The 21,340-nt window shown below is 36.5% G+C and overlaps 1 protein-coding gene across 11 annotated transcripts in view; it reads left to right on the top strand.

Annotated features, from left to right (window-relative positions):
- The window catches only part of MAGI2 (membrane associated guanylate kinase, WW and PDZ domain containing 2), a 756,695-nt gene that overhangs the window by 426,335 nt on the left and 309,020 nt on the right, over positions 1 to 21,340 (top strand). The window lies entirely within an intron of this gene.

The raw sequence follows: 21,340 nt of genomic DNA, 5'->3' as shown, positions 1-21,340 counted from the left end.
CCCTCCCTGCCCTGCATTCACTTCAGGCCAAATTTTGTATGCCAGACTGCACTGTAGGAACATGAACAATTTTATGACACTTAACTGAAGGCATTTGTGCTAACCCAGTATTTTTGTATTGTAGTATTGAAAAGATAAAAAATTTTAAAAATTTATGAATTATCTGAAGTGAATTTTCAGTTTTCGTTTTACCATTAATTTTCTGAAAATAAACTAGATAACAAGCTGTTTTTCATTTTTACGTCTTTCGTACATTGCTAGCCAGTCTGAAGTCTGGAATATTCCTGATGGTGTGACAAAAAATGGTATAATAGTACATGTTATTGCATGAAGGTGAAATCTTTTCCCTTCATGCTCTGAGCCAAATATAGATCATATTGCAACTGGTGTAGAAAATGTGTACAATGAATAGTGGTTGTGTTTCTGAAGGAATGGATGTTAGAGGAAAAAAATACTCTTGATAGGAAAAAGCTTAGTGTATCAAGGAAGGACACTGGGTAATCAGTTCTACCTCTAAACAAAGTACAGGAAATGTTTGTACTTGAGGCATAAGGTGATATTTTCTTGTTCACCTTTCAAGGCTAACATAACTTCTTATACTTCAACTAACTTCCCCTGAGAGCTAGAGCTTAAATGTTTTAGGTAACATTTAAAATAACCACTTCGTTCTTACATTAAATACTGCATTGCTGAGAACACAGTTACGTTAGTTATATTGTTCATATTTTATATGAACTATTGTCTTCACTGGGACTTCTGTTATCAACTTAATGTCATTTTCTACTTTGTGTCTTTTTTTCCTGTTTGTTTTGCTCATTGTTTATGCCATGTAGTTTGTATTGTTTCATTTCTCTGATTCCTATATTTATTTAACTACAAAAGTTACAAATAGGGCCTATGTGAAATAATTAGGAGTCTTAATCTACGCTTTGGTGAAACATCAACCTATTTTATGATTAATTACACTTTTTCCTGCTGTTATATTTCATGTGATGAAACAATGCGGTAAAATCGGTCTAGAGCCCCTTGGGGAATGCAGCTTAAAACTGTAGCAAGTGAAATAGAAAGAAGGATGAAATTACAAGCAGATTCTCCTTTTTCCAAGTTGGACCTAATTTCCAAGCAGTAACTTTCCTAGTAGCCAATCTGTAAAAATCATTCTGTAAATTAATATGGCATGATTATAAGTTTTACAGGATCAGCCACATTATATTTATTTTACCTCATTGCAAAATGTCAGCAAAAATATTGTATCTTCCAAAAATAAAATAGCTATCTATAAGCATGTCATAAAAAAGCAAATAAAGTTGTGCACTTGAAACATATCTCTTCATATATTGGATACATTTTTACACCAAAACCTCTGCTCTTTAGAAATTTGTTACAACCAACATAATAATGGGTAACTCATTCAAAACCTTTTTAACAGAAATGTAGAATTCTCACTAATGATCTTTTACAAATCTTCTTAAGTTCATCATCAAAGTATCAAGCTTTTGCTGGAGAATCAAAAAGTCCATGGAGAATGAAAAGTTAATTTCAAACCTGTTAATTAAAGAAAAGTAAAAAAGTGTGTTGCCAGTGGGAAAATGTATGTCTCCTTCACATCTGTACCATCATGGCTTTACAACAGGCAGCTTAAAGAAAATGAAGAAATTACATATCCCCTCTAGGGCTTTTTCATGCTAATGTGTTGTAGAGCCACATGAGGTAAATGTGAATCCAGTCATTAGTTTTCTTTGACAGTATAAAAGTATTTTTTACCAAAAAAAGGAAATAATAATATTCCAATAAACCTGTTTATGTTAGTTCTCTATTCCCCGATCAACAAAACTGACTCATTATGTCCTAGCACAAGGGAGAAGGCTTTATAGGATGAGATTTCTGGTTCATCTGTGTCTTGTTCCCAATTATGAGTATCAGGTAACATGTCTCTGCCTCAGAAAACATGTATCTATACATTTGTGTACAATCAGTTCTATTTGTAGTATCTCTTCTGTTAATACCAATTAACAAGGATGAGTTCCTGCAGGGCTCCTGTGGGGCTTTAGAAAAGTGAAGTGCTAAAGATCTTAGGTTTCTTTGTTCAATGAACATTACTATGGTTACTTTTATGTAACATATTTCATTTTTTATTACAGCACTGTATCTGTCAGCAGAAGGAAAACAAACATTGTTTTTCACAAAATAACAGATTATTCTTTAAAATACAATATATTTCATTTCCTAATTTTCGTTCCCAGCGATTGGCTTACTGTAACCAAATTATAATATATTCTTTGGCTCCATTTTTAAGTCAGATAAGATTTTCTTTAATGTCTTCCTGTTTGCTAACCAGTTTGGGAGAAGAAAGCGCAGGTGTAAATGAGTACTCAGGACAGGCTTAAGTGCACATGGAGTAGTCAGTGAAAAGTCTGCTGCATGTTTTGGGACTTGTGTTAGACACTCTTGAGTATCTAACTGGATGAGAATAGGAATGGCCTCTCCTAAACGCATTTTTTGATTCTAGGTTCAAAAGCATAAAAAAAATCTCAAGCAAAGCCTGGTGCTGCTGATGCATTTAAACTTCACTTGCAGAAAGGTGGCACCCTATCAGGCATTTGTAATTAACCAACAACAGCCACTTGTGTTCATAAACTTCATTGTCACAGGTGCATCAAATAATCTAGAAAGGACCTCTGGAGATCATTTGGTTGACCACTTGTGGCAGGACCAATTTATATCCATCTTGGTTGATAGATCATTTTGTTGAAGACTTTGCCAAGCTGCCTTTGAACATCTATGAGGATACAGTCTCTCTGGGTAACCTGTTCCACTGTTTGGTTATCTGTAATGTAATTTTTTTTCTCCTCTTAGTATCTTTATTGATAGCATTTGCTACTGTTTCTTTCTTTATATTTGGCATGATTAGGGGAGGGTTTAAGCTGGGGAAATTAGTTTCCCTGGCATTCTTGGATGTCTCTGGCAAAACCACTGTATTGGCAGATCCAGTTTCAGTTGGAAGCAGTAGATGTTTTTTTAGGTGAAGAAAAATATTGACCGGAGAGTGGCAGTTAGCAGTCTGCTTGCATAAAATGTTTGAATTCTTGGGTAGCACTGAGATGGTTTTAATCTCGGGAACTTGAAATCCCTGAACTATAAGTACACAAGATAAGTGTCTTATATCTTCTGTAGACTGTAAGTTATCCCTGGATGGATGGAGGTAAGCGATGATTGGAAGCTGCTGCTTCTATGTGAGTCTCATCCGTTTACCTGCCTTTGCTGAGAGGCAGCTTGAGGAAGGTAGGGGTACACTACCCAAAAATGAGCATGCTAGTACTTAAGTAGCTAAATACAGCACTAGCTACATGCCGAATTCATAGCATCAGAAGCTCTACAGCCAGAGGGAATCATTATGTTCACCTTGTCTGACCTCCTGTGTTACATAAAGGTTAGATTTCTTCAACTGTTTTTAACAATTATGAAAAAAAAACCCTTAAAGATACAGACAATCTACTACATTGTAATAATTCAAATAATTAATTAGCCCCTATATTAAAAACGTGCCCCTTTCTCTAGTCTCATTGCATGAATACTCAGCTTCTAGCTACTAGATAGATCATGGTACCAGACATTTTATGAGGCACATAATTATTCATTAAACTAAATGTTTGCTTTAAAAATATTTTATAATGGGAGACATCAATCACTTTTCCATGATGTAAAATTTGAAATATTAATTAAATCACTCCCTTGTGAGATCCTAGAATATACGTACCGTGGACCTGCATCTAATTTCACTCATAGTCATCTTTGCTTCTGTCTTCCGTCTTTCTGTTACCTCTTTATACGCTACTTGCTGTAGCAGGGTCAGCATATTTTGAGTTTATTTAGGTGTGTTTAAATGTGTTCATATAATAGCACTTTAGGGGCTCTGTGATTATTTGTATAAAGAATGTGTCTATAACTTTTGCAATTTTCCTTCTCTTTTCTAATGGCAAATACATTGCTTTCTATTATACAATTCTATGCACCAGGTGTTCCTGTATCTGTGTTGTCATTACCATTATGAAGAGAGTTAGTGAATAAGACTGATGTATGTTTCAGCCTTTGTAACATTTTGACTTACAACTTTTTCAAGAAAGAGCAACAATGAGAGAATATTTGTGGCGCTGTTTGGTTTTTCTTTGTTAGAAGGACAGTAATATTTACGATTGAAATGTCTCACAGTATAAACTCAGGTGATGCTGCCATCAAAAATTAACATGTCTACATACTCAGCAACATCCAAGGTCAGAGAACCAAAGAATGAAGATCCATCCCCATTGCTATTAAACAAGGCTTTCTGGGGTGGCGGTGCTTGGGGTGATAGCAGATGACTTGCTGTTGTCTTGTACAGTTCTCTATTCTTATTTCTTCCTACTGAGGATACTTTTGCAAGAGTTTAAGACCCATTATGTTTTACCTTAGTATATTTTCTTTTAACTTTCTCTCTTTGGGGAGAAACATGTCTTATTTCATTCAGCAAAATGTATTTCTTCTTGAGATGGCTATTTGCAATGCTAATTGCTGTATATTCGTAATGTTTTCTCTGTGAAGTCTGTTGCTTCTGCCAAACATTTGGACTCATCTACATTTTAGATAGAGAGCAAATTTACGGATTTTACCGGTCATAGATACTTTTAAAAAGGGAAAGACAACCCCTCCCTCCAAAAAAACCTCTACACAAGAATCCATGAAGGTTTAACAGGTGATATAATGGTGCTTTGTGATATTAGTGAACTAATTCACCTGCAGTGAATTCCTTTATTTTATTGGATTATGAAATAGATAAAGTAGCATTAAGATAGACAGCAATATTTATTGTATAATTTTAGACCGAAATTAATATTAAATATTAAAGTATGAGGAAATTGTACTGTGTGATTTATGATCTTGATTTCAATTACTTGAATTTTTTTAAGCCACAGGTTGACTCCTTGGCTGGTATAAATCAATAAAATTGCTTTAATTTATGCTAGTTGCAGATATGATTACAAATTTTTAGTTTCTTCATAACTGTATTCTTTCCTTCAGGTATTTCAGAAGCAAAGCCTCATAGCCACAGTTCAGAATGTCAGGAACCGTAGAACTGATTCCTGTGGGAGATTAGCATCAGCTGAGCCCATTTAACTTGGTCTTTTTTTGCTTGTAGCTGATCAAAAATCCAACAGGCTATATAGTGCCTTTATCTTCTTAGATAGTGGCAATTTAGGACTCCTTTGAAGAGAGAAGAGATGGGTATATGCTTATTTAAAAATTTGGATAAATCACAGAAAAAATACGAAATTGATACAGCATTTAGATTGTTAATAGATCATTTTAAATAGGAATATAACATACTCCCTCTAGTGATGAAGAGGTTCTTTCCAAAATCTTCATGAGATTATAAAATGACTTATTCAAAATGTTGTTGACTAGTAAAACTTGAAAGCAACCTTTTATATTCCAGTGATATATCGTGTGCAATATGTTTTATTGCATACATATTTTTAATAGTATCTCAACAAGAAGTTGAAATGTTTCATTATATGTACTTAAATGCAAGATTTCTGGACATATGTCACCATCCTTAGTTCTGTTTTCTCTGAAGAATCTGAGTCACAGAACGTATCAGCGGTGAATTAACTTCCTCAGATGAAAATACATTCACAAAAAGAACAACTGAGCTAAATAATGAATAGGCCAGTTTGCACTTATAATTCTTACATCCTTGAATTATCCTAAAGTGTCATTAAAATTCAGTGTTCCTTATACAGAATGATGCACAAGCAATACATATTGCAAAAAATTAGATTCAATGGATAAGAGGTGGGTTTATGCAGTAATTATAGCATTACTTCATTTATAATTATTATCTTTATTAGGTGTAATTCAGCCAACCAGTATAATTTAGATACACACATGCATCTACTACTTCAATAAAAATAAACTTGCTGCCCTTGACAGCTTCATTCCTTAAGTCTACTTCTTCTCCATGCTTTCCTCTTGCGGAGTTCAGCCAGCACAAAGCTTTGTTGTTGCTGCCATTGTTTTATTCTACTTTCAGAAAACCATTTACTATAGCTCGAACAAAAAAAGCCTTGTTTCTAGTAATTTCTCTTCCTCAAGATAAACTGATTCAGTAGTGTTCTTGACTAGATTTTCAAAACCTAGAGAAGTGTTATTAGATGTGATGTTTCTTTATTCAATAAGCTTTTTATACTGGAATTTAAAGTATTTCAAGTACATTTTTTAAACAAACAGGCAAATTTCTTTAAAATAAGAAACAATTATAAATCAGTGAACTTAGTGTTAAACTATGCAGATTAGTCATTAAAGTCACATCTTGATGTGAGATCTAGTTACTTAGTCATTGAAGATATGCCATTTTTGTCAAACAAATGACAAAAATGCTCCACCAGTGGTACACCTATGTAGGCCATGGGTTGATAGTTGTGGCTTTTTTTTCTGGAGGATTCTTGAGTCCCGTGTCTGTCTCTGGTAAACTAGTACTACAAAGTGGGAGTTAAGGTTAAGATTCAATCTGATAACCTGGTAGAGAAGGCACACGATTTGAATGTTAATCTATGTAAACTGGTTCAACAGCTGTATAAAAGAAGTACCACTGCGTGGCAAACTTGAGGCTTGTTTGTAACTGAGAAAACACTTCCCAAGGTGTAGATGACTCCTACCTTCTGCTGAGCGTGGTGGCCCAAGAGCTGATGCATGTAGTGTTGATGTGTTGCTGTTCCAGTAAAGACAGCAGCACTGCCTCATTGTTGTTCTCCCCTGGAGAAATAATTGTAGCAGCAGCATTAGCTGAGGTTTGGCAAGTCTGCATTCAGTAGTATATCCTGACTAGCACTGAGTGAGCACAGCAGTATTCATGTTTAAACAGCTTAGTGACAAATCTCATGTGCTGCAAAAACACAAGGAAGGAGCCCGAGCCAAAATAAACTGCCTGTCTTCCTCTTCTCCATCACAACAATACTAGTGGTAGCAAGTCAACCCTGCAGTGCGACTGCAGGGACACCACCTTTTCCTAGAAAGGATCATGATGCTGAAGAGTTCTCCTAAAGGAGACAACTCTCCCCTATGCACTCTTCAAGATAAAAACACTTAATTTCATTTTTATGTTTGGTTTTGCTGAATTATTTTCATCATTATTTTTTTTAGAGTGCATATGTTTCTACTACATTCATGTTATATTCTGTACATTATTGATCTTTGGACTTAAAAAGTATCTGGGATCTGAGATGTATTTAATTTTTTACTTATATGAGTGAAGATCAAAATTTACTTCAGAAATAAGCCAAAATTAATCCTTGTAAATATTTCTAAGTGATCAGACAGGGTTTTGTTGGAGACGTATCTTCAAGGTATACTGTCTTTCATTAATAACAATGAAATGAAGTTTCTGCTTCTGTTTCACTGATGAGAGGAAATGCTCAGTTGTTATGTAAATAGCACTCATGTGATGTTCTTCATGTCACATGATTTGGTAGATACAGCATTCTGTATTGATGCTTATATAGTTCTCATTTATTAATGTTTGGGCCAAATTATGCTCTCATTTCAGTGAATTGCAGTTTTGCTATTAACAGCAGGAGAAAGGAGAGGCCTGTTATTATTATATTTGTCAACTTTAGGGAAGTCACTTCCAATTACAAAATATTGTCTCTTATGCCTCTTGTGTTATCTAGAAGCAAAAACATAATGTGGTGGATGAAAATCAAGCAACAGAGGAGAGGCAGTAGCGAACAGCTTCTGAAATCACTTCTCACCACATTTTGAGTGCAGTTTGTGATGCAGTTAATCTAATTTATTCTTCAGAATTGGTTTAAACTGAATTTTAACCTTTGTGGTAAAAGAGTGGGATCATTTACATAGTCAGATGCAGCTGGTGTTCTCTTGGTCTTTAACACTTAGATGCTTGTTGCCAATTTAGCGGCCACTCCGTAACATTGACCATGTATCAATGTAAAGTTCTTGAGGTAAGCAAAGGGTATTATCAAGAAAAAGCCCAAACACACTGTGTGCATCCTTTCTTATGGGTAAGCTCAAAAAGAGATGTCTGCTGAGGACATCTTGGTTTATTATGTCAATTTTTATCCTGGTTAGAATTTACTTTCATATTTTAGAAGCTGATTTTTATTATTGTGGCTTACTGTTGGTTACCAGTTTTTGTATGTTTTGATTCAGACTCACGTTCTATTAATAGACAAAACTTCTAGTGAGCTATTACCATCTGAGTGTATTAATTACAAGCTCTACTTATTGGATTGGACACTGGCTGGAAATTTGCCAGGTTTGTCAGTAGTATGGTTTTCAGATAAGAGTAAGGAAGCTTTATTACTTTTGGTAACTCCAGAGATCACTTGAAACAATGACGATTGATTGAAGCTGTCATTCCTAAGCCAGTGGACTAGTTGCCACAATGATGTATGAATTGTCCCCTCTGAGTAGCTGGGGCCATACTTCAGATAAGTGCTTTCTAGAAAAGTGGTGTTTGAATAATTGGAGAAGTCTCTTGGTGGTTTTATTGATTATTGCTTGGGAGAAAACACCTGAAAGACCTCTGCTGTATTTATCTAGTGAAAGCCCCTTAGCTGGGGCCTAGTGCAAAACTGCTGTATCTTAGGTATACCTTACCTAGCTTTAAGAACATACTGGAGACTTAGAAACAGGAGGCCACTGATCCAGCTTCTCCATTAACTTCAGAAGACATTTAGGAATTGTCAGTCTGACTGAAATCCCTCTCGGCTGAATACACAAGAAGCCTTGGAGGTTTGGTCATACAGCTCAGGCCTGCACTGAATTGTATCAGCATAATTGGGAAACCGTCAATGGATATTAGACATTCCTTTTAGGAGCTTAAAATTAGCAGCAGAACAGTATTCTGTTAGTAAAGAAAAGCACAACAAATGCAATTTTTTTCTTTTTTTCTCCTTTTTGTTTCCTCTTTCCTTTTTTGAAAAAAAAAAAAAAGGACAATGTCCCTTTATCTAAGACAGCTAGGAGAAAGGTTATAGAAAATCAAGCACAAGTAACAAGAGAAAGTTTTCCTAATATTACTGTCAGCATTTTGATGAAAGTGCACATAATGAAATAAGCAGATGAGCTTAAGTGGAAGCTATGGAATCCATTTACAAGGACGTAGGAATAAGCACATCTGCATATTCACTGCTAGCCTCTTTGTGGTTCTAAATATGGATTTTCACTCTAACATGTGGACTCTATATGCACCTCTGAAAATAACCACTGAAGATTAGACCATTTTTTTTCGCTAGACAATTCATGGAGAAAAATCAGGGTGTTTGGTTTAGCATCATTTGAATCAATTGTGTAGAGTCTTACATATATATGTTGATTTAACATATATATATTTGATTTTTTCCCAAACTGTAGATAACAATATCCACTAAAAGTACATGACACTGGGTTAGACAGTAACACCACAATTCTATCATTATTACAACTCATCATATCAGAAAATGAAGCCTCACTGTAAATTAAAAGCAGCAATTTTAATTAGCCAACCATAGTAACGCTTGCCACTCACCAACAACTTTTCTTTCAGCACTGCTGAATGCAGGAATATCAAGGTCACACCTGGGCCTGAAATCTTTATTCAGATATAACTTTCCAGATAACACTTGTGTTCCTCTTGAATAAAGAAATTGTCCATCAGTTGGAGCATATAGTCTTCATGAAATGACCTTCACGAGTGCTGTAGGTACACCTCAGAAATAATTCCTGTAGGAGATAAGAGTAGCAGTGGGCTTCCCCTCATTTAAAATTACATGACATTTATTTCCTCACCTTAACTGTATTTGACTCCTTTGAAGCTAAATCTAAGCTGTTGAGGTTTTTTTCTATCTTCAGAAGAAGAACGAAAAAAGCTTTTTAAAATTTCTTTTAGAAACTTGAAGATAGTCACAATATCTAAATCTGCAGCAAGCACTTTTAAGTTTGTGAGTATGCTATAAAATAATGACTCCTGTATAAATAATTTATTCCACTTACTGAAGAGTGATTTTTTTTTTTTTTATTAATATGTGTTAAGCTAAAAACAGGGTTTTTTTCCTAAAAACAGATGGGAAGAAATCTGTTTCAAATACTTGGGCTTTTATGGGGAGTCATGCTTTTACAGAAAATAATCCAATATAAAAACTACGATGGTTTAAAAATAATACATTTCTTTTCTGAATAACAAAGTAGAACTGTTCCACCATGCATTCATTTATCTAAAGGAAGGAGAATACATTTTCTGTCACACTGTTTTAAACTGGACTGTTTAGAACAGAAAAATCAAACATTCTGTTAACTTGGAATTCACTGCCTAAGTTCAGAGTTCAATCAAAACTTTATTGGCTATGAGAAACAGTGGGTGAAGAAGAGGAACAGAAAAGTTTTTGGCACGCAGTCGACATCATTAATGTGTATATCCTACTTCTGCTGTTTGTAGTGGAAAGTAAGAGGAAGAAAAATAGAACAAGATGCTTCCTCTTACTCTAGAAGCAGACAAGAAAAAGCGTGCTTGCTATACCAATGTGCCCGTGAGGTACAGCGTTTGATAGCCTGTAACCTTCACATGAGAAATGTGCTTCTACACGGACAGAGCGGCGCTGCTGTGGGGAGGAGTCTCCCAGCATGACTTCTCCTTCTGCTCAAAGCCTTCCTGCAGCGTGCAGTGCCATCCCACAGTAAGAATTCCTGTCTAGCACTGATGGGATCCCTACTGAGGGAATATGACTCCCTGTGCGTCAGTTCAGTATTTGTTCTGCTGTCTGGATAGCAGTTGGCCACCACAGATTTCAGCTGTAAATCTTCTGGAGGTGTTGCGCAGCCACTCATACCATTTCTTAGAACTCTGTTCATTAAAAATGAGTGCAACAGTATCTGCTATTATAGATGAGCATTTTTTGTCACCAAACCAAACCAAATTCAAGTCCAGCTGTCTGGTGAATTGTGCAGAGATTTGGCTGTATATATCAACTTTTGGGGTGAAAGCTAATTAATTAAATCATGAAAACTATGGACTAGAAGAAAACTGAGTACCTTGTAACTGTCTTCTACTATTGAGACACCATCCACTGTAGTTTTCCAAAGTACTTTTTGGTTCAGAAGAGGAGATGTACTGTGGATTGGCTTTTACTCCTATGCCTTTTTGGATAGATATTGTTCAGAGGTCCAGCAGAACACAACTATGAGGGCTACAGAGGGAGAATTTTAGACGTGTGTTTAAAGACTGCCCAGTTTTAAGTAGATTTTGTCTTTCACATATATTAATTAGCTTCCCTATTTTAGGTATGAACTCCCCTAATTTTTATGTATGTCATCTGCCCTAATCAGTAAATAACCCTTAAAATCCTGTTAGTATTTCATACTATTGATTCATTAATTAACTGTTCTGTATTATTGACATAAACTTCAAAAACAGCTGAAGTGAGTTTGCCTAAGAAATATAGCTGTGGATGGTTTCTATGGTAGCCTATTCCACAGTCCTTCTTTTAATGCCTCTCAAAGTAAGACTGTATATTTAGAAAATCCATTTATCAATATTTTCAGGGACTGAGTAGCAACAGCTAATAGCTCCACAAATCCTTTTGAAATATTAAATAGACATTCTACAGGGTGGCTGGCTCCCTAAGTTTGAGTAAAATATGTAAATAACAATAATAGTATTTTTTTCAGTTTTAACGTTATTGTTGCAAGCATTGCAGAATCTGTCAAGGTATGCTATGATTTAAGCAGGTTCTTCAGTTCTCTGTAGTAACACGTACAAGCTCCCTAACAGAAGTCATCCAGAACAGTTTATTCATAATGTTAATAAAATCAATTGGTATAAAAGCCGTGTGTGTGTACACACACCACCATAGTTGTTGATAGCAGTGTCGTCCCTTATTCCAGATGCGATATGCTTACAGGATTTCTGAAAGTATGTTAATGTACAGTATAATAGATGTTTTGACACCACAGTTGAACAAACTAACCCAAATCCCACTTAATAATAATATTTTTATTGATGCTCCAGTCAGTTGGACTGTCAGTAGGAATAATAGAAATTATAACACTGGGGAAAAATTCAGCTGTAATACTTGACTGTTCAGCAGACCTACACATGCCAACAGACTACTACGCAAGTAGTTCGTTAACTACATCATCTATCCTCTTGAAGGGCTGCAAAAAATCAGACATTTCTTAGAAAAGGTTTTGTTCTTCCGAAGACCTTAAGAAACTATGTTCTAATTAATCTTTTCTAGTAGGAGCAAGCATTTTGCATTTAATTAGGTGTACCATTATTTTATTAGTAACATCAAAAGTCTGTCTAGATCTCTTTAGCAGAACACTTTTATAAATCTGAAGGAATGTATGGAAACATGAATGCTCACACATACATGATTTTCTCATCAAAATGCACTAATGAATATCTTGATTCTTCAGATGGTTGTCATGTGCACATATATTCACTTTCATATAAAAACCTGTGGTTTATAGTTGGAATAAAGGTTTATGGGGTTGTAAACAACTTTGTGCAATGAGAATCAGCGCCTAAACTTCGGGAAGGGATAAAGATTTATCATCATGTTTCAGTTTATGTCTTTACCTGAAGGAGTGGAAATCCCTGAAAGAGCAACACAATGTCTAAAGCATGTACAAAAAATAATCTTGGACGTAATTAATTATTTATTAGCTCTACAAGTTCCTAATTAACCAAAATAACATCCCTCCTCAACTTCCTACCAGCACAACCTACAATCCATTTATCATCAGATTTTTCAATTTCCATTCTCAAATGTTTCTTTAGAGCAGTTCACTTCTTTCCTATCTGTTTAGAAAGCTGGTATCATTTTTAGTTGTGTAGTAAGTGTGAAAGATACTGGGATGTATTGCAAGGGTGTCTGCTAAGACATTAAAATGTTTTATGCAGAGAATACCAGTGTATTCTAGAGCTTTATTGTTGGTACTAATTCTTGCATTAGAAAAAAAAACTTTTGAGGCAATAATGTGGAGTCCAGAATGATTCGTTTTTTCGTCTTTTCACTTTTTGAGCACTGAAAATCAGATTCCTTAAGGCCCATTGCTAACCTCTGTATGGTCTGCACTTTCAAATGCCATAATACCCATAATTTCCCAATTTGGTATTTTCTGGGAGTTACACAGAATGTATTTTAGGTGTTTATGATATCTGCAATAGCAACAGCTTTTCTGACACTTTTTACGAGTCTCTTCTGCAATATTCCATGCCTAACTTGACACAAAGTATTCACACTGCTCTGTTATTAGCTTTTATATCTGACATCTTTTGTTAACATCTTAAAAGATATTCTTGGCAGAGATAATGAAAAAAAGATGTTTTATTTGCTCAAATGCTGTGCTGGCAATGGAGCTTGTATAGTTGGGCTTAATGCTGGGTCAGAGTTGTTCTTAAAAGAAGGTGCTCTGCAGGCTTAATGGGGAATTCAGCAACAGCAGGAAAGTGACCTAATTCATGCCACAATTACTAGGCAGTGAGTCACATACCTTTGTAGAGGGAACACCCGGTATATCAGTGCCTGTCACAGGATAACAGCATGAAAGTGCAATGATCATATCCTTGCATGGTGTAATGGGTAGCTCCAGGTATGTCACAGCTTATTTTAAAGTCTTCAAGTGTCTGTCTCAGCCTACAGCTCTTGTGGTGCATTTCTTTGCGTGTCTTGCTGGTTCCAGTGGTCCTCTTATAACTAACAAAATCAATAAACAAATAAATAACCTTCCTACCAGCAGTCCTCAGCTAGAACTACTGTCATTCCCTTCTTCGAATTTTACTTTGCTATTCAGGTCCAGTATGAGTTAATTCTTAAAATGCATAAATTATCTGTTTAGCTGGTTTTATGCACACTGTACAGTGTCTGTCATATTGCATGAAGCCAAAATAACAAATAGAAAACCCAGGCTGTGTTTAATTGGAAGCTACTGAATGCATACCGAATCTAAAAAAAAAGAAGTATTTGAAAGGATATATACATCTGGAGTGTAATAATCCTGCTAACCACCAGGCAGGAGCTTATCTAGTTTACATAATGTATGTGTCTCAAGTTTAGAAAAAGTGAAAATCTAAAGAACTGCAGAGTGAATGCATATTCTTTCCATAAAAGACATGGTTATCTGCTACTTTGTGCATTGTAGATCTAAAATCCAGTAAGTCACTGCCTCTGTTTTACACTGTATAATATATTGTCCCAGTAGTTACATGGTATTATAGAATGTGAGCGTTACAATGTAGTACACAGTCCTTTAAGACCGCTTTTCACAATCTTACATTTTGCTTCTTCGGAAAAAATCAAAATGTAACAAGCAAGGTCATTAATCCCAAAGTATACTAGAAACTGTTAAAAATATGGGTCAGGCACTTGGAAAAAGTCCTTTTATTATAACATGAATTAAACACCCAGAAATGAAACTATTAGTTCTGTGAAGAAATATGGCTAAGTGCTTTTGCCTTTCTACTAAAACTTGGTCAGAAAATCCTGGATGTTCTAAAAAGATGTTTTTTTTCTAAACAGCTCTGAGTTTTCTCTTTGTGTAACATTGCAAATAATGCTGCAGTCCCACAACTCAGCACCTGCTAAATGCCTGGCTTTGCCTCACCGTAGAGCATTTAGCACCTTTGCTAGTGATGTTTGAACTGATTAACTTGGAGAACTTCTTCAGGACCACATTTGCCAACAACCTGTTTATTGATGCAGTTTGAAACTATTATCCCTGAATCATATTTTCAGGAATCTGGAATTGATTCCTTTATTTCTGCAATTATTTTTATAGGGATACATCAGACAAATTGCTGGTATGACACGCTTAGGAAGAGGAAAAACTTTTCCTCTTCATGACCCTTGGCAAGAAGGGGCTTATGCCATTGTGTTTTATGTTGTTATTGTCAGAAGTATCATAAACACTTGAAGCTTCCTGCTTTGTAGCACATCTAAAATCACTTTACTTGAAAATTATGTTTATTATTCTCTTCAGCTGGGAATTCAGTAGATCAAGACAAATGTAGTGTTTCTCTACTTAATGCAGTTAGTAATTTGACAAGATAGGTATAATTTCGCAGACATTTCAGTTCCTCACAGTAGTAGTGTCTCAGAGTAATTTGGCGAATAAACAAAAGAGCTAATTAAACATTGTTGAATTTTTCTAAAGCAAAATGTATACAAGGTCGTACCAAGGGCTCAGCTGAAGTTTATTAAAGATTAGCAGTCTGTTTCTGCAGGAGGGATCCCTCCAGCTACTGTAATGTATGACAGCCTGGCATAGCGCTTTCTGCAACAAGCTGTTGTACAGAGCAGAATTACAGAACAAATTTTCAGTAGAATGTCTAATAAAAAGGCTTTATATAGCAAAGATTTTTTTCTCTTTGTTTTGTTATACTTGGAACAAATAAACACAATAAGCCCTATTCACTTCCATACATTTGGAAAATGAATCTAGGAGCAGATCATTATGCAAAAAGGGTTAGGTTATTACTGTGCCTTTCGTCTACACTATAAATCCTTGTGGCAAAGACACCCCTTTGTTTTTCTATTTACCTCGTGCAATAGGAACCAATCTGTGAATCCAAATGCAAATCAGCTAAGTAACCATAAAGGTGTTTGGATAGTGGTGTGCCATGTTTGCCCTTAACTTGAAATTAAAAATGTAATCTTATAAATATTTATAATATGCCTATAAGCTCAGAGCAGTGAAAGCAGTGCACAAAGTCTGTGAGTAGGTATTGGACCATGCAGGGACTCTGGCCGTTACTTCTACTCTGCTGACCATCATATAGACTGTACAGGAGCACCACTTGTGATATTAGCCATGTAATGCTGCCAAAGACTGTAAATTACAGATTATTTACAGTAAATTACAGATTATTTACTCTGAGGTGTTCTTGAAAATGTGTCTATGGTACTGAGCACAGAACACCTTTCTGAGTCTTTCCTGTCATAGTTCTGGGATTTTTAACTGACATTCATATTCCAGTGCTGAAAAATAGCTAAATGTGCCTCTTTTCCTATCATGCATAAGTACATGACGGTAGCAATGAAAGAAACATTGAGAGAGCATCTTTCCTGCTTTTGAAAGTAGCAGAGCTGGACAGAGACTGTGAAGATTCAGTGTTTCTAAGAAGTAGAAATATTTTCAAACTGTTATCCTACCTGTACAAGCTGGTGTGGAGCTTTACAATCCTGGAGTTCTTCCAGAGTTGGAAAGTACTAATAATGGAAATCTGGACTGAACACTACATGAACTGACCATTTTTCCAATCTGCACTAGCAGTCAACATAAAACTTCCATGTTACATGTTATTTATTGTTCCCCAAACTCATATAAGCAGTATTTCAAAAATAGTTTACTGCTGTGAAATTAACACTCCTTTTTTTTTATTCATTGTAAAGATTTCTTAGGTGTCTAAGTTTATACCCTCGTGTGCCTTATACTCAGTTAAAAGAAAAATGCACTTTCAAAGGCATATTTAAACATCACCTAATTCCTCTCCAGAAACATAGCACCATCATATAACATAACACTGAGCATGAAAAGCCTGCACTGGTGTATGGTGAATCACCATGTTTCCCCCTCTAGAATAGAAGAAGAAACAAGGCAAAGGCAAAGTTCTTGTTAAAAACAAACAAACAAAAAAAAACAAACCCTGCCACAAGGTTCAAATATCTCTAAACTGTATCAACTATCCATCTTGAAGTTATAAATTCACACAAAGTAGTAGCTAAGTAAATGACCTTAATATTAATTTTGAGAGCAAATTGAGGAATGATGCAAACAGTGCTCATGAAAGCAAAGAAAGTCAGTATCAGTCCAGACTTGGTAGATCAAGCTCCTGTAATTTCTAGAGTACCTACATGTGTGACAGCACTTGTTTCTATGGACTGGTCGTGGTTACTTGCAAGCTACTCCTTTTGCGTCTTCTGTTCAACAGCAACAATAGATTGCATTTGTCATAAATATGCATAGTGGAAATATCTCTTGCTGGTTTTGATCCTGCAAGATCTAAAAGTATCGTGTTCTTTCATTATGGAATTCAAAGATTATTTTTTCATACATTACCATGGTAACAAAATGGTAACTGAGTTCCTATTTTCATTTTACATTAATAAAAAGCTAAATATTATAAGCAGTAGCAAGAGTGTCCTATTAAGCCTTGATGCTGTATAACAAGAGGTGTTGTTTTTCTGTAAGGCTTGGAATTAATCCTTTGTTTTAAGTCTTGAATCACCATAGGTTTTAGGCCTGCTTATCTGTCTATATGAATGTGGTGAAAGACAAAATTTATTAACGGCAGTAACTCTTCAGTAGATTAAAGGCAAGGAAAAAGAAAAATTGCCTATAGTGTATAAGATTCCTATATATAGACCTCAATGTTGAGACCTTAATGGGTGTTTAAGATTCTCCAGTAACTGCCTCCAAGTCTGTAAACCTGCACATTGCAAACGCTATGGTGCTTACAGAAAGGTATAAAGGACAGCAGAAGCATTAATAGCAGCAACTCAGTTCCTCCAGGGTGAAGGAGTAAAAGAGGCAGTAACTATTGATTATTCCATTAGCCTGGGAATTGCTTTAACCGTTTGCAAGATCTCAGGTCCTCCGGGCTGAAGGAATGAGAACAGATGCAGGAGGGAAATGGGACTCACTAAGATTTTATCAAGAACAATAAAGTTCTGGTGGGGATGGAAACTGCTGTTGTAAGGGTCACCCTGAACACATGCAACTAGTGATCATGGTTTCCTCTTTTCTCCATTTTTTGAAGGAAGTGAATAGTTGACATCTTATAAGAGCACTACCCTCAGTATATGATGCAGAGCTCTTGGAGCAGACTCCCTAAGGATTGTAAGAAAAAGAGAATGGAACCTTCCACATTGCTATCCGAGTGACAGTATTATCTCCAGGCATTGTAGGACAGACATAGCAAGTATAGGTAGAATGGGCAAGAAATTTTCTAGAAAATCTGCTTTTCCTGAAAAATGTTAATTTGTGTAATTTACCCATTCCAATTCAACTTTCATGAGAAAGGATTCCTCATCCCCATGCTGGGATATCTAGTGAAATCATGGGGTGCAAAAGAAATGGAGAAAGAAAAGCATACTGTAGAATTACCAGTAGCTATTTAGTTGCCTAGGAAAATCAGTGGAAAACTGGGATTCAGGGAGACTAAATTAAGTAGCTGCTGTGTACTGTAGCACACTGGCAGTTCTGAAGTGGTTTTCTGGGTCTTTTGGTTTTTCCACAAAAATCTATTAGTTTCATCTTGAAGCGAAATAGGAACTATTTGAAATCTTGGAGTGTTACAGAACAAGACAGTGATTACATCTGCAGCTCTAAATACAGAGCATCTCCTGGCTACCTTACATGTGGGGATAGGTGATGAGCAGTTTCACTGGAGAACAGACAGGCTAGAATTAAGCTGTGTGTTATGGATACAGAATTAGTCTATAATTGGACCGTGTATTTAATTTGAAATAGGGGAAGCAGATTAGACAGAATATTCAATTCATAATGCAAGGCATATGCAAACATTCTCATATATGTGCCGTATCCAAAAGAACAAGACTAAGTCATATAAAGGCAGAAATGTCTGGTCTTTAGCTTCCAATTTAAGAGAGGGATTCAGAATCTGAAATTTAGTCTATTACACTTTCTGGGCAACTTGACCAAAGACAGTGACCAAATGTCCTGGTATGAGCTAAAACAACCAATTTATTTTTCAGCAATTTTACTTTTCAGTTAAGTCTCTTTAACTACCTGCACCGTCTGAAGTTACTAACATATTTTTCAGACAGTGGCTGCTTCTAGTGGATATTTAGCAAATAAAGAGAGCATCTGTCATTCATGCAGTGGCCAGTCCAGCCCAAACAATAACACCAAAGTAGAGAAACAAACTGCAGTGTATTAACACTTAATATCATAGAATCATTGGAAATTTAGATTGAGAAGGAGCTTAGTAGGTCACCTGGTCCAACTTTCTACTCAAAGCAGGGCTTACCTCCACTTTTTATGTAAACTGTATTTTTGTCTGATTGATAAACTTCTGGTAATCCTAGTTTGGCCACATAAAAAATATTGAAGAAACCGTAAATTAGAGGTACTTCTAGAGCTTCTTCCCCATGCCATGTCTAGGAACAACTTAGCCTTGATTTGTCATAGCTTGCTTGTCTCTTGTGCTTTATGAGGAAGATACAGTTCCTGTCAATAGACTTTGGGAGCGAAAAATTCCTCAGGAGAAAGCATGCAGATCAAACATCAGATGCCTGTGCTTTTAGCAGAGCTCCCGGGAGCTCGGGTATCGCCAGAATCCCTGTACTTCTGCACAGTTCTCACAAAGGGCTGTAGATCTTTGAGGGTTGTGCTGCATCCCCAGGGGTCAGATATTCCATGGGGAATAAATTCAACATGTTTATGGACACTCTGAGTGTCTGAGCATTTAACCATAACATCCCTGAAACACAATAGCAGTAATAATCCAAATGACCCCGTTTTGGCAAATGTGAAATTCCCAGAAACAGATGAAATAAGATTAATAAGATGAATTTTAGTTTTAAATGTTGTGATGAAAAGGGAATTGTAATCAGACAAATGAGGAAAGCGTCTTATAGATTTATCAAAACATATTCTTTGATCTTGGCTACTGAAATACTAACTTCTAAGGCTCATTCAGTCTTTTCCATAGACCTCCAGGCTGCCTGTGAGGAGAGAAAGGTGTCTACGACAAGCAGTGCAGATAACCTAATTAAGGCACCATTATGTCTCTATGTCTCCTCTGACAGCAAAGATTTTGGACAACTCTGAAGGCCATCCAGTGCTTTGGCGAAGCTGAGCACTGGCCAGCAGGAATCACTGAGCGTGGAAGTCCTGCCATTATCACTGAAAGAACCTTGCACTTCTAATTTGCTCTTCATTGCACAGAAGTCTCCCTTAGACTCCAGCAATAGAGTGGGATTCAGTATGAGGTTAGGACAGCCACATTTTGGGCAGTGCAAAGGACGATCTGGTGCATCTGGGGCAACGCAAGGGATATTTTGTCCTTTGCATATCTGCTAGCTTCACATGGATATCTGAGGCTCCCACAGAGACCTATATATGGCCAACTGAATTGAGCTCTTAGCAGGTAGGCAGCTGAATAGCTCTCTTGCTTCTGCCATTGACAATATCTCTATTGACTGTAATAGTTTATATACATGGCAGAAGGTACTGGAAGGCTGCTATTAGGTCTTCTCGAAGCCTCCTCTTCTTTAGGCTGAACAACCCCAGCTCCCTCAGCCTGAAGAGCAGAAGTACTCCAACCCCCTGATCATCCTTGTGGCCCTCTGCTGGACCCGCTCCACCAGGTCCATATCTTTCCTATACTGAGGGCTCCAGACCTGCACACAATACTCCAGGTGAGGTCTCACCAGAGCAGAGCAGTATTATGGAATCATTACAGTATTGATAAAAAAATTGATTTATTAAGATGCTTCAAACACCCTAAGACTGAGAGGACCTAAAACTCTCCCATTTCCAAATGGAATTTTGAGATTTATTGACTGGTTTCAGTCAAAGAAGGGATAGCCTGACCACAATAAACTGGACCATTAGGAAATTAGGTCAAATTCAGATGCTTCCCTGTTAGAATGTCAACTTCTGCTAGCTAAGCCGAGTTGCTTCTCAGCATGTATGAAATATTGTCTGTCAGCATTTATGGAGTTCTGTCATCCAGAGATGACAATAGAGGCAATAACTAAATAAGAGCACCTTTGCAGTTTGACAGCATGGTTAGCAGGTGATTTGAATCACTCATCCCTTAAGCCTAACCATTTATCAAGTCCACTTATGGCAGTGAAACACGCAAGGTGAATGTAACCCTACAGATTTACTTACAGGTTGTGTACTAAATAAATGTTTAAAAGATCATGAAGCAGATTAATTGTAGACAAGGGTTTGTCTGAAGCCACAGAAAATACACATCGAAGATTTGTGTTACTTCTGAATGCCTGGTGTCACTGGGGGTCTGTCTAGTTACATAAAAGAATAGCAGTATGATACATTTTCTTTAGTGAAAATAAATAATATGAATCCAAAAAGCATCTGGTATGATCTTAAACACGCATCTCATATGCCTCCGTCAGCTTCAACAAGTGTAGCTATATGGTTTGTCCTGGTTCCGGCAGGGATAGAGTTAATTCTCCCCAGGTTCTGGCATGGACAGGGGTGTCCCATCCCAAGTGAGCCCTGCTGGGGGGACTCACCGAGGGAGGGGGCAGGAAGCTGCTGCTGGGGAGAGGGCTGGGGGTCCCGGGCCCGGTCAGTGAGCGGTGGTACTGTA

This window comes from Calidris pugnax, unplaced genomic scaffold (genome assembly GCF_001431845.1).
Source record: "Calidris pugnax isolate Ruff unplaced genomic scaffold, ASM143184v1 scaffold44, whole genome shotgun sequence".
NCBI classification, from domain to species: Eukaryota; Metazoa; Chordata; class Aves; order Charadriiformes; family Scolopacidae; genus Calidris; species Calidris pugnax.
This window is presented reverse-complemented; position numbering and strand designations above follow the sequence as displayed.